Genomic DNA, 14325 nt, shown 5'->3' on the forward strand with positions numbered 1-14325 from the left:
CAGCTCAGCCTCAGCACAGCACAGATCCCTGCGCTCCGGAGCTGGAGGAAGGGGGACAAAAACTACTTCCAAATCCAGCTAATGCTTGTTTTTCCACGATAAAACGTTTGATATTTTTTTATGTTGTTCTTGAAGTTCGTTAAATTGAGCCGATTAGCGTCTCAAGGTGAAAAGAAAATGTGTTCGAAAAGCGTACTACTTTTTGTGTCGGTGCGGCGAATTTATTTCACTTTGCCTAAGGAACGGCGGTGCTGCGGCTCCCATTGCCTAGGGAAAAAACCCGGATGTAAACTCAGTGAAACTCTATGGAGAGAAAGTCAACACACACACACACACACACACACACACACACACACACACACACACACACACACACACACACACACACACACACCATGCAACTCAGCAGAGAAACGGAGCAGTTGAGGTTTTTTTGTGCTGCTGCCTCTACAGCAGCCTCTATGGTTATTTTAAGGTTATTTTATGGTTATCTTATTAGAAACACTCCTCCCTCCACCTTCCTCTCCACCGCTTGTCCGTCCACCCTGTCAGTGTTTTGACTCCATGTTCACCTGATCAGTGTGGTGCTGGACTAACACACATTCTCCTCAGGTTTAGATTGGTCTACTGCATGGGTGATGGCAGATTAGAATTTACTTAACTGAGAAAAACAGAAATCTACTGTACAACTAGTTTTGTGTTAAACATGATAATGCAAATGACAAAGTGAAATAAATACCACATCGAATATGTTTTCTTTAATGGATAAAAACATATGCTAGCATATACTGTTTGATATATTTTACATTGTTTACTCATGAAACCATGCTGCAGCTTGTGTTTACTGTAAATTTGTTGTATGCATGATGTGAAACTGTAACAATGGTTAGAAATCAAAGATAATCTGAGCAAGCTTTTCAGAAGGAAAATACAAAAGTGTGGTTGTCTTGTTGTATATGTATGAAATTTGACTGTGCCTAAGCTAGCCAGATGCTGCTGTAGTTGGTACTCAGATCCTGTTAACTACACTTTCTGCATGTCCATCAGTGTGTGTAAACAGCTGCATACCTCAGCCTCATAGTTTGAATTATAATAAATTAAGCCCAGATGGACACGACATCAGCCAAATTTCAGTGCTTTCTGCAAACCTGCAAGGTGATAATCTTATGTTTTTAAACTCTTAACATAATTACATACATGATTTGTGCTTTACTAGGTGGTGTTTAGATAATGCGTTTTTCTTTGATTCCTACCTAACTCCACTGAATATTTATAAGATACATTAATTGTGATTTCTACTCTCATAGAGCACAAATAAATGGTCATATCTGCAGGGGACTGATCAACTCCAATGACTCAATGATTACTTGGCTGCAGCGCTGAGATTTCTGGCTTTCAAAACTTGCTTTCTAGCCCATACTCTGCTTTGAACGCCGCTCAAAACATTTTGAGTTGCTCAACGATGGATGCAACACATTTTGTGTTCAAGCCAAAAATAGCAAATGACAAATCAGTGGTTATTATTATTTTTATTATCCCTCCATTTTTTTTTGGTATGGTGATATATATTACCATCAGACATTTCCATTGATCCTGTGCTGAGGTTAGTTAGCTCACGTTTTATGTGGTGAAATTTGGTTTTATTTCTTGTGTGAGGGCACGGTGGCGATACCTTTGGTGCCAATAGAGGGAATCATAAGTCATAGATTATTTGACAGCACTTTAATTTTATACCTGAAACATATCGTATTTGTATGTCATTTGAAGGCAGGTCAGAGAGCACCATGCAGCCGGGTCCAGCTGGCTCAGCTCCACATTCCTGTAGCAAAACAGCAGGGCTCAACCTGACACCAGGACTGTAACAAATCCACCAAATGTAAGTTCCTGTTCATTTTTTGATTGCTTCTCCCCCAGGAACTACAACAACAATTTAAAAGATAAGGAAATGCTTTTGACTATGTCAGGTATCAAACCAGACTATTGTACTTTCAAACTCCAGGTGACATGTGTAAGTGACTGGTGGCTCTGGTGTGCAGGCCTAAATAGTTCTATAGTGATTTGCACAGGGTAACGTCAAGAAGAAAAACATCAATATATGAATTCAGGCAAGGCGGATCTCACTTTTTTTGTCCTATTGATGACCTCAGATCAGCCAAGAAACAACTTGCTGTTGTAAATTGCTTTTTTACCCACTGGCTGAGTAGTGGATGAGGATGTTACAACCTGTGTGCAAAGTGCAAAGCAAGGTTATCATAGTTAACTAAAACTAAACTAAAAACTATAACGAGATGTGAAAAAACATTTAGTTAAATAAAAACCAGACTTTGAAAAACACTAAAACAAACAATAATGTGTGCTTATAAAATTAACTAAAATAAAATAAAATTATACACTTACTCTTTGTCAGTTTGGTCACATGTGTGAGCACACGTCGACATAACTGTTGTGTTGGCTTTGGATTGGACTGCCTATTCTGACAAACACCCCATGTTAGAATAAAAACAGAAACTAAAACTAGTACTGAAATTAGCAAAAACGAAACTAAAACTAAACATTTTTAAGCAATAAAAACTAAACGGAAATGAGCAAACCCACGTTGGAAACTAACTGAAACTAAACTGGATTGAAAACAAAAATTAAAAACAAAATAAAAACAAAAACTAATGAAACATAAAACTAATGAAAAATACACAACTATAATAACTCTGATGTAAAGTATGCTAATCCAATCTCATTTGCATGTTTAAAATTATAAGTTGCCTTGTGTTGTGCAGTAGAGACAAGGGCTCAAAACAAGACAATTTACTGTGTCACAGTAACTGACATTTGGAAACAAATGTTAGATATTTAGATATTATTTTTATGCAAATATTTCTTCGCTGGACCAACATGTTGGTGCCATGTGGCTGCTGTGAAATGCTCAGCTAGGCCAGAATGCAAAATACTTAAATGCACCTGGCTGGATTTTTTTTCCTACAGCCAACTATGAAAAGAAAGAAAGGCAAATAGCATACAAATGCATTCACATAATTTGATTATACTTCTTATGTTTTTTACACCTGTATGGTGTTACCAGCAAGCTAGTACAAAACCCAATCAGCCAGATTCCTAAGCACAAGTTTCACTCCTTTGCCGACCTGATGTTAGGGTTAGGTTTTAATATGAATATGCGTTGCATCATATTCTTCTATGACTGCTAATGTAGACAAAAGATATGTTGATATGTAGAAACTGATACAGGTGGACTTTTTTGGCAGAGGTTATGATGTAGCTGAGTGATGGACTTAGTGAAGGAAAAGCAGCACACCAGAAATGAGAAAAAAAAAAGAAAAGAAAAAAAAGACTTTTGTCTCTATTTTTACCAATTTATTTTGGATATGCTGACGTGTCCGGGTATTAACCCTTAAGAACATTTGGTCGAAAAAGGTGCAAAAGAGGTCTTTTTTTTTTTTTTTTTTTTTTTTGATGTGCTGATTTTCGTTTTGATATATTGATATGTCATATAATTTTTTTTTAATCTGACATTGTGGTGACTATAAGATGTATGCAGCCCAATTCATCCTCAGTACTCAGGCAATTTACATATGACATGAGGAATAAAATATTCATCACCAAAAATATCTCTGTGATATTGTTTCTCACACTATGTATCCAAATCTCTCTCAATTATAGAACGCCAGATGAGGCAAATCACCAGAAATAAATCATCCCCAGTGTTATAAATTCTAAATTAAAAATCACACATGTACTCAGTAGTGCATAATGTCATGTTAGTCTCATCTCACTGCCATACATAGAATTGCTTATAAGTTATTGGAAGGTCCACCTCCTAAATCATTTTTACTTCTGAGTTTAAAATCTGAACTTAAAATTGACTGTAACAGTGGACGTTAGTTGGCCATCATGTTTAGAATTGATTCTCTTGGTGTAAATATAACAGATACTTTGGACTTTACCTTAGACTGCCTTGTCGTCTGCTATTTCATATCTTTGACAAAAAGAAAAAAAATTCTCACATGCCCTGCAGTACTTGTAATTGCTCCTGGTATGAACCGTCTCAGCCAGTCAGCAGCCTGGGTTTATGATAGGTCCAACATGATGTGAACGCAGTATTACTTCCTGCCCCTTAATTGTTCAAGTTCCCACCCCAACACTTGTCACTCATCTTGATGAGCTGTCATCTAGCCTGAGGCTGAAGTAAGGGCCACTCTCAAGACATCGGCGGGTGCTGAAGAAGCAGACGCTGAACACAGTAGGTCTGTACTGGAAAAGGAAACACAGGCATCACAGAATGATGCTGCCTGTCTAATGCACTGTAATGTAGTGTAATGGCAGTGCTCGATTTCCTCTATAGTCCCCATTTGCTGGTTCAGGTTTTGACATTTGAATGGGGCTTCTGAATGTATGTATGACTGCTTACCTTGAATTATAGCATAAAGGACTGACACATCAGAGCCTGTGTACTGGTAAGTGAAAACGCCTGCGGCATGGCTGCTAGCCTCACCTTGATAGCCACAAGCCAGCTCGCTGCTGGCCAAACGAACGCCCCAAATGTCTCAAACATCACTGAAAAGTGAAAAGTGTCAGCAATCCTATGTTAGCCATTTGCTTTCTTTTCTCTCTCTCTGTCTCTTGGTTTGTCTCTTGCTTTCTCCATATGCCGTTTAGTCGGGTTATTATTACCACCTGTGCCTTGTTAGTTTAGCTCCCTTGGTCTCCACCTTCCCAGCTTTTTGTCCTATCCGGCATTTTCCCGCCAGTGTCTGTCTCTGCCTCCTCACCAGCTGTGTCTTGTCTTTCTCATTGGTTCTTTGTGTATTTATACCTGACATCTTGACTTAGTTCCCTGCCACCTCATTGTCATCTTTGGTTTGATTCTTTTTTTTTTTTTGTCCTGTATACCTGACTTGATCACCAGTAAAAGCCTTTTAATTTCTACCTGGCCTCCTGGTCTACTTTTGCATCCATTTGCCTGCTTCACTGTGACAGAAAAGCCTAATATAACCCATTTTTAGTTATGTTAACTTGAAAATTCAGAATCCTGCAGCTAGAATCTTGACAAAAACTAGAAAATTCAAACATATAACATCCAATCTGGCCTCACGTCACTGGTTGCAAGTGGAAGCTGGAGCTGATTTTAAGGTTCTTCTTTTAACTTAAAATATCATTACTAATTCCACTGTCATGCCCTCTTTGCTCTCTGCTGGTCTCCTGGTCATTCCTTCTGTTAACAAAAAAGAAAAAAAAAAAGAAAAGAAAAAATTACAGTTGGCTGCAGAACATCTGCCCACTGTGTCCCTTATCTCCAGCATAGCCTCCCATTACATGCTAAAGAATTTTCAAATCAAGACTCAAAACCTGCCTTTATTCACTTCTTAATTGCCTGTCCCAGAACACTTTTTTAACATCCCTATAACTCTGGTGTTTTTAATGTGGCTGTTTTATTTTAATTACTTTATTTGCTTGCTGTATGTTTTATCCTGTCTCTTTTAATTATATAGTTTATTGATGTTCTTAATATTGTTGTTTTATTTTATTTCTTTACTTTTTTTTTTTTTTTTTTTTACTTTTTTGTTTGCTGTATGTTTTCACCTATTATTCTTTAATTGTAAAGTGTACTCGGACCATGCTGCATGGTGATTCTGCACTTTAAATACAACTGATTGATTGATTGATTTTTTTTTTTTTTTTTTAAGTTGTATATCACAACTTGTATATCACAAACTACAAGTTTTTTGAGCTAACAAGCAGTCCTGAATGATGTCTTGTGCAATGAATTGGAATATGACATTTGTAATGGAGATATCATTTCTCTCAGATGAAATCAATCAGATGAACAACATTTTATTATGGTTATGGTTATTATCTGTATATTATGTTTATAGCAGTTACTGTGTCTGTAGGAGTGGCGTATGTTTGCCTTGTATTCTCTTCTATCTTTTTCTATTTGTGGCTCACTTGGTCTGGCGACTATTGCTCTATACATGTAGTGACTAGTGACTGAAACAAACCACAGGAGGGCGCAATAGTACAGATTATTACTCCTGCGCCAAACTCATCCTGGTTCCCTTTCAACATTCTCTGTTTCTGTTACTATAATAACACTGCAATGTATATGTAGGCAGTTATTAAGTGCACAGTGGTAAGTCTATCTCTTAATCTCTCCTTATCTATCTATCTATCTATCTATCTATCTATCTATCTATCTATCTATCTATCTATCTATCTATGTGATATTCCCATAGTAATAATTTGGTGTTATCGTATCCTAGTATAATTCATTGCAGGAGAAGTGTATGAAGTTGGACGCTCTGGCCATAGAAGGGAGTGCTCAGACAGGTGAGTTGAATCAGTGCCTGGAAAATTACTCCAGTTGCCACTTCTGACGTAAACTGAAATGTGGTTTCAATAGTTTAATTTTTAGTCAATAAATGATTTGTTGAACAGATGTATCTGCTAGCAGAAGAAACTGGGTTGGGGCCAAACCGGCAGGTTGGGGTCAGTCAGCACCTCCACACACCTCCGAGCACTGTACGTGTCAATTTGCATGTAATTTAATTTTTTGGAGATTGGAGAAGCTGTTTTCCTTCAAGCGGACTTTTGTTGTTTGGACCAATCAGCTCTTTTTGTCACGTGAGTGACAGTCCAGCACGGTGGGCTGTGTGTTCTGGTCTTTTAACCCAATCAGAAAGCAGTGAATCCATCATCTCCCATGCTTGGATAATAACTTCCTGGCCTGATTAGAGTCTTGTAATGACATTAAAGGCCCGCTGCTCTCTTCAGCTCTGTGTGTTGATTAGTTTTCCAGCTGGATCTGCTCTCCTTTGAAAGGGAGCTCTGGCTTTTAAATTCAGGAGTTTCTTCTCAGATCTCAGATCGCAGATCAGATCTGAATTTAAACACATTAAAGCAATCAGTGAACCTTTCATGTTGCTATGAGGAGTGGGTCTGGTAGAGCAGGTTGATCATCACGGTCTAGACCTCTGCTGTGGATTTATTCTGCAGGAGATGGGATGCTGGGATCTTTAACCTTGTTGAAAGGCAGAGATGACAAGCTGGAAAAACTTCAAAGGAAAAGAAACACGCGCTAAGATCTTGTTTAGCTGCTCCCTGACGTCTTCACACTCTCTCTCCAACACACAAATACATACACACAGAGCCAACACTTTTACAACACACTCACTCTGTAAAAACTGTTTTCATAATGCCATCACATAAATGCAAAAATGAAAAGATGCTTACAATAATATATCTTCTCTAGAGCTTTTACTTGATATAAAGATCTCTTTTTACCTCAAAACGTCAGCCATGTCCCTCGGGCTAAAAGCCCTCGCTGCATCAGTGAAATGCTCCCCTCATTTCTCCTGCACCCATTTAGACCTGCAGCTGAATGAACAAGATGCTTAAATGCAGGGCTAAGTTACTTTAAAATGTATTCCAGTACAGTTGCTACGCATCACATCAATTTATTCTGATTAATTTCAGTTACTTTGGGATTACATAAAATTATATTTAGGAAAATATATTGTGAGCTCTGTCTTGACTGGAGAAACAGTTGATGACTTATGACTGTTGTTCTGAAAACTAGTATTTCACATAAACTTTGAAAGCCATTTGTGGGTGAGTGGTAAGGAACATCAACAAGAAAAGTAATAGCCAGAGTTAGGAAGGTTACCACAGTATGTGAGCCAAACGTGGTGTCGCTTGGGCAAAATTTGTGAGAGAAGAGGCAGAAAATCTATTTTGGACAAAATGCTAAATAGCAGGAAATCTTCCCATGTGCAAAGTGGGTGTGGCTTACATGGACAGATGCATCAGAACCCTGGGCTTAAAACTACATAAATAAATAAATGAATAAATAAATAAATAAATAAATAAATAAACAACGCCACCCTTAGCTCAATTGGTATAATTTTTGTTGCCAAGATTTTGCTGTAGCTCGTACATTTTCAAAGATCCAGATACCGAGCAATCATCAGAGCAATCATACTAGGGCTCCAGTGCCTTGGACCCTTAAAAAGTGGAAAATTACAAAGTTCAGAAACACATGTTACAGGTTACAGGTCTCATCCCATAATATAAATACATTCAAGTCATGTGTACTTGAGAGCGTAAAACTGCACAAAGGAATGGATGGATAAGTATGAATATGAGTGTATTTCAGCAAAAAAGTAGTTGCTGAGGGCTAACGTGGGCACTAATAGGCCTATGGAATAATACAGTTGCTGTCAGAGGCCAACAGAAGTAGGTTTTACTGGAGCAGTTGTGTTCATTTTCTTTGTTTGCAAAAGAATGGAACCATTTGCTTAGATTAAACCCTCAAAAAAGCATTTCATCAACAAATGAAACCCTCATGTTTCTTATTTTGATTTCTGCTTGCTCTTCATCTGGGCATCAGTTGAGCAGTGTTCTTTCAGTATTTCACATTGTGCCATATACAGATCACTTTCACACCTGCATGTAGACAAAATGTCATGACAGCCTCCCATTCAAAGACTTGGTCAACATAAAGGACAGAAAACTGTTCACAACTTTTTTCTGAACCAGCTCGGACAAACATCTCTAATTCATACATGTGGCTCCTGGTTCATGATAATGAACCAACTGCCTTTTATGTTTTAAATGGATTACTACAGAGGTTTGTTCCAGCAGGGCGAATGTGCCTAAACGCGGCTCTGATTCACAACATTAAAGGAGAACAGTCATCCATTTATCAGGATGTGGTTAGGTCTGTGTGCTGCATGGATCAAGGTCAAGAGGTCAAGGTAACCTTTATTATCACACGGAAAAATTGTATATACCCAAAATGAGAATATGAGTACATTTACACTGCATACAAAGCATAAAATAGGAGTTTGTACTTGAATCCTTGAACTGCCTTAATCACTGGCTGTTTCATCACCACAGCATATATTATGTTGCCCATACAGTAAAATAATATCCTCCCATGACATAATCGCTGCTTGACTACTACTTTTTTAACCTTTGGTGGAAGTGAGTCATGAGTTGACTCCTATGAATCAAAGCAGATTGTGTGGCTGAGTTTTATAACGCTCTTTACGTAAGGCAGGGCTCCGGTTAGTAGGGGGTGGAAGCCGGCCGCTCCAGCCCACAGCTCAGCCTCCACCTGCCCACTCCCACTGCAGCTCCACTTCACGTCGGGTAACAAGAAAACCGAGATACGAATAAGTTCACTGCAGAGGTTCATGGATTTATCACATCACTTCTGCTGTAAACGCATTTACATCACATCTCTGTTTTAGACATACAGCCGACTCGCTCGTCTGGGGTGACTCACAATGAGAACTCGATAGGTTTCAATTCCTACATCGACAACATTAGAAGCAAGGGTAAGAGGTCACATTAATCTAATAATATTCATGTGACCGTACACATTCTCTACATAAAGGAAGACAAGCACACACCAAATCAAAATAGGTCATGTCAAGATCAGACATCAGAGCTGAACAGGAACCTGTCAGGCCAGTTTGACTGTAACACATTTTAACATCTGTGGTGTCGCTTTTGGACTTTCTCCTGTGTGATAAAAATAAAATAAAATAAAAAAAATCTAAAAAAAAACAAACCCATCGAAACACAATCAAAAATCTTCAAAAATCGACCAAATACACTAAAGCGTGTATGTATTTGTGTGTCACAACAGCTCCATATATATTAATCTTTAAGCAGACGCCACAGATTAGGATTAGGTTTCGGGTTAAGACAAGATCAATGGGTCCTCTTAAGAAAACAGGCCTCTTTGGACAGCTTTATGGATAGATTAAGATTAGAACTGCAAACGCACAAACAATCAACGGTTAGAGTTGGTCAACAGATCTAGCTGAAAATTTCAAAGTATTAATAAAAAGCCAAGAATAGCAAGGGTAGGTATTAAACGGTCATCTAAATTAGCATGTAGTTGCACAATATTTTGACTATATGATCAAAAAGGTTCATAGTTAGGGTTAAATTAGGGAGTTGCTGTAAACCTTTGGGACGTAATCTGTGTGATAGCTGGTTGTCTAGAGTCACGCTGGGGTTCTGCCAGTCCAGGCAGGAGTATTTGTGGTCTGGTCAGTAGTAACGGCGAGATCTTAAAGCTCTATTTTTCAAGTAGAAAGAGCTCCTCGACTGGTTTGACACTGAGTTTGAGGTGATGGGCACACATCCAGCTGAAGATGTTAGCGGGGTTGTGGGATGCGATGAGAGAGCAGAGCGATGTAACCGAAGAGGACGGTGGCTGGGGCTGACAGGGTCCCTCCCCATGATGTCTGACAGCTGCAGTCAGACAAGTAGGAGGCAAAATGAATGATCACCGAGACACAAAATTAGAAAACTGTGTACACAAAAGATTTAGTCATTCATTCATGGTGAGAAAAAGAAGCACCAAATGCCAGTAATGCTCAGGGTGTGGGAGGAGGAACAATGCAACAACACTGTGTTGTATGTGTGTGCTTGTGTGTGTGTGTGTGTGTGTGTGTGTGCGTGTGTAGCTCCAGGCCAATTATTAAAGCCACTAACAACAAGCAAACAGGCAGCAACAGGCAGACCAGAGAAGCTGCCAGCCTGAAAACAACCAGGCTCATGTGACTATGTGGAATGAAGCCAGGCTGTGTCCTGGAGGAGATGCTGTGTGTCATATTGATTAATTATTGATTGATTGATTTATCAACCGGTTAACTCTGGGCTCCTGGCGAACTGAAACCCTACCCCAGGCACATCATCCAAGACAACTGCAAATCAGCAATCCATGATCACCATTAGCCTGACCGAAATGCTGTATCAGTAAAGCTAAATAAGCTATATTTTGTGATAATAATGTTTATTATTTTGATAATAATCAAATTAAGAAACTCCTGACCATAATGCACTCACAATCTGGGACATCAGACACTGAAGTCCAAATGCATCCAGCGATTAAACCTTAGCAATTTCAGAACTTGTTAGCAATCCTGGAAATAAGATGTGCTTTATGGGGACTTTTGTGGCCCTAATAATATAATACAAACCAATACCAAGTGGGCTAGATCCAGCTACTCTTCTCTCTTTGCTGTCAAATTCTGGCTTAGAATGTAGCTCCGCCCACTCTTAGACCTATAGTGTAAAACTGGCACTCTCCACTTCACCCCTCCCCTCTTCAGCTTCATTCAAGGAATCTCTGAAACCACACATTTTGCAGATAAAAGCACCTAAATGTCAGCTCAGTCACATAGAAGTTGATTCAGAGTGGTTGTTTACCTTGTCGCTGAAAGTCTGCTGCTTCACCACATTTTTGAAATGGTGGCTATGATAATCCAAGTAAAATAATCCAGGTAATCCCACAAGAGCCTTGAGAGACTGCACCCCTCATTTCCACACCCAAAACACTTATTTTTGCCTTGACTTTCAGGTTTGCACCAGTGATGTACCGTTAACCTGGAAGCAGGACTGACTCTGCATGGTGGCCCTGAGAGCTCAATGCACTGCAACTTAAGAAAACACATGCAGATAGAGAAAAGACAAGAAAATTAAGAAAAAAAAAATCTTCATCAACCGGACAATGTATGCACAGCACGTATAAAACACGCTGCAAATCCAGACAACACAACACAATACAGAGGCATGCAACATTTAGAGAGCGTGCTGCAATTAGCCTACACCAAACGACAACAGGAGTGTTTCCAGAGGACACTTAAAAGTGCTGAACACATCTGGCTAACTTAAGGTCAGCTGTATCTGTATTGTGTTGTGTTGTCCGAATATGCAATGTGTTTTCTAAATGCTGCGCGTGTGTTCAAAGTGTTTTCGTAAGTTCTCAGGGCCGCCGTATGTTCATTTACAAATGGAGTTTGAGCTCTTAACGCCCTCTAGTGGTCAGAATTAACTTAGTGCAGCTTAAGCGTTATCTCAGTAGTTGGTATGTTGACGCTCTGCTGCTTGTTATGTTTTTTTTCATACACATAGTAGCCATGAGGCCAAGTTAAGTGAACCAACAGGTCCTTATCAAGATGACTTCTCTCTTGCAGCCCTCTGCCATGCCTTTTTTCCCATCTAACAGCTGGACCAGTGAAACCTGATCTGCTTACTCGAACCCACTCCAAGAAACTGGAAAACTTTTGCAAAAAAAAAAAGGAAAAGTCTGAGCAACCTCGCTGGAGAGGTGAATATCAGGAGTACTGATTTTGACAGCTGTTTGCTTAAAATGCAGCTGGACAGGTTTTGCCTGTAGAGTGACTCAAGATTCAAAGACATCCTTACGTAGCCCTCACAGAGAAATGATTTTCATAACTCCCAACTTCCTCATTCTGTTTGCAAAAGTGCACAGGCATTTGTAATATCGCTGCAGTATTGTTATCACTGCCACAGTGTTGTTGGGAATTATATTATACAAATGAATACTCAGTAAGGTGCAATGCAATGCAATGCAATGCAGAAAAAAAAAAAAAACCCCACAACACTGCTGTGCTGTTTCACTTGAGCAGAAAATGTGTTAAAACAGGCACTTCCTGTTCAACAACTTTACCCGTGGTTCTGAATTTGCCTCTGTGCGGTTGTTATGTGAATTTTAAAACAAGTATTATGACAAAAACGCTCTGCAGGTGCAGATGAGGTAGCAGCAGTTTGACATGACCTTCCTTCATCATCTATTAACCCTCACTTGATGGAGCCCACAGCCCTCAGGAGTGTGTAAGTAGGTCTCGAACAGAAAATATCTGTCACTCTTAGACCCCCCCACCCCCTTCCTTGTTGACTAAAGATTCAAGTACATGAACCTATTTTAAACAGTGGATGTGAACTGCTATGTAAGAATGTGTTAAGGGTTTTATGACTATGTTAGGCTGTGCTAACTATGTTAGAGGAAAAATCCACCCATGGATACTCCCACACTGTAACATCATCAATCTGTTCATGGTAAACAGCAGTGATGTGTTTAAGTCTGGATTTTTCATTTAATGTAAACAGGGCTGGCTGGAGCCCTCGGATGTGACCAGTTTATCTTCAGACCTGACCAGTGGTTAAAATGAAGTTGAAATAGTCCCCCCTGCTTCATTCAGTACTATTGAGGTGTCCCTGAGTGAGACATTTAACCCTGCCGCGGTGGAGCTGCTCGGTGGCCAATAGTATTAGACTGTGGTTGTATTCTTTCACTCCCGGTGTGCATATAAAACTCAGTGTTGCAGGAAAAGAGCCTGGAGCTGAGCACGCGTCCCCTGGAGAGAAACACAGGTTAAAAACAATTTCAGGCTGAGCAGACGCATCAGTATCGTTCCACTTCAGCGCACAGCTGAGAGCTCGGCCTCCACAGTGATAGCTAAACCTCTCATTTACTAATCTATTAGGCCGCGATGTCAGTCACCCACCAGAATATTCCACATAAACCACCTTCAGTGCAAAGCTTTCGTTCATACAGGAATAGGAACCCATCTGAACCGAAGTCATACAGGCTCCATTTGTATTTTTCCCTTTGTTTTGAAGGTGTTTGTTATGGAACCTTTTGGGATGGTGAAGGATGAAGAGGCCCCGGCGGATTACTAAAGACAGTTCGATGCTGAGCCGAAGTAGCTGGGAGCAAAATTCGTGGTAGGCCAGGCTAGTATGGGTTGACTAATTTAAACCCTTGCATCTTCTATCATCTCCATCTGACCGGATTCTTGAGGCCTGCGTGAGTCGAGGCCAGGTGAGCTGCCATGACAACATGTAATCCCAACATGTCCCATCATGACTCAGCGCTGTCAGCCCAAGCCTCTCCCCGGCCCAACTAAAGAACGCTCATAGTTGATTTTTTTTTTTTTTTTTTTTTTTCACGCGGCTGAGAGAGAGGACTTGATTGCAGCACCCATCCGTTGCCCGCTGCACCGCCGTTTTAATTGGCTGTCAAAAATAACTGTAGCTCATCCTTCAACTCCACCTCAGCGCAGGAGCCCAGGGGATGAAGCCGCCACGTGCACGTGGTGAAGAACTCTGCGTGGGTCTCACTGCGGCCGTGCGACCTCTGCTTTACTGCAGTGTGCTCCTCTCTCTCGCTCTCTCTTGGTGTGGGTTGGTTCACCATCTTTATGTAAAGCCTATGTGGGAGGGGAGCACATTGCAGAGTAGGGCTTCAGAAATGTGATCCAAGTGAGAGGCAGGCTGAAATACAGCAGCTTCCAGAGCGAGGAAAGGGCCCATGTTCAGAATGAGCTCATTTTGTTGTGTTTGATTGGAAGGCTGTGATCTTCTCCTTAAACTTGTCATGAGCTTGCATGTGGAGAGCAGCAGAGTGGCTTTGGTAAAGAAAACAGGGGGCTTTGTTGATTTCACTCCGGTATGCCCTTAGCTGCTGCTGCCTCAACTCTGGAGAGGAGA

The sequence above is a fragment of the Myripristis murdjan genome, chromosome 6 (assembly GCF_902150065.1).
Source record: "Myripristis murdjan chromosome 6, fMyrMur1.1, whole genome shotgun sequence".
Classification (NCBI taxonomy): Eukaryota; Metazoa; Chordata; class Actinopteri; order Holocentriformes; family Holocentridae; genus Myripristis; species Myripristis murdjan.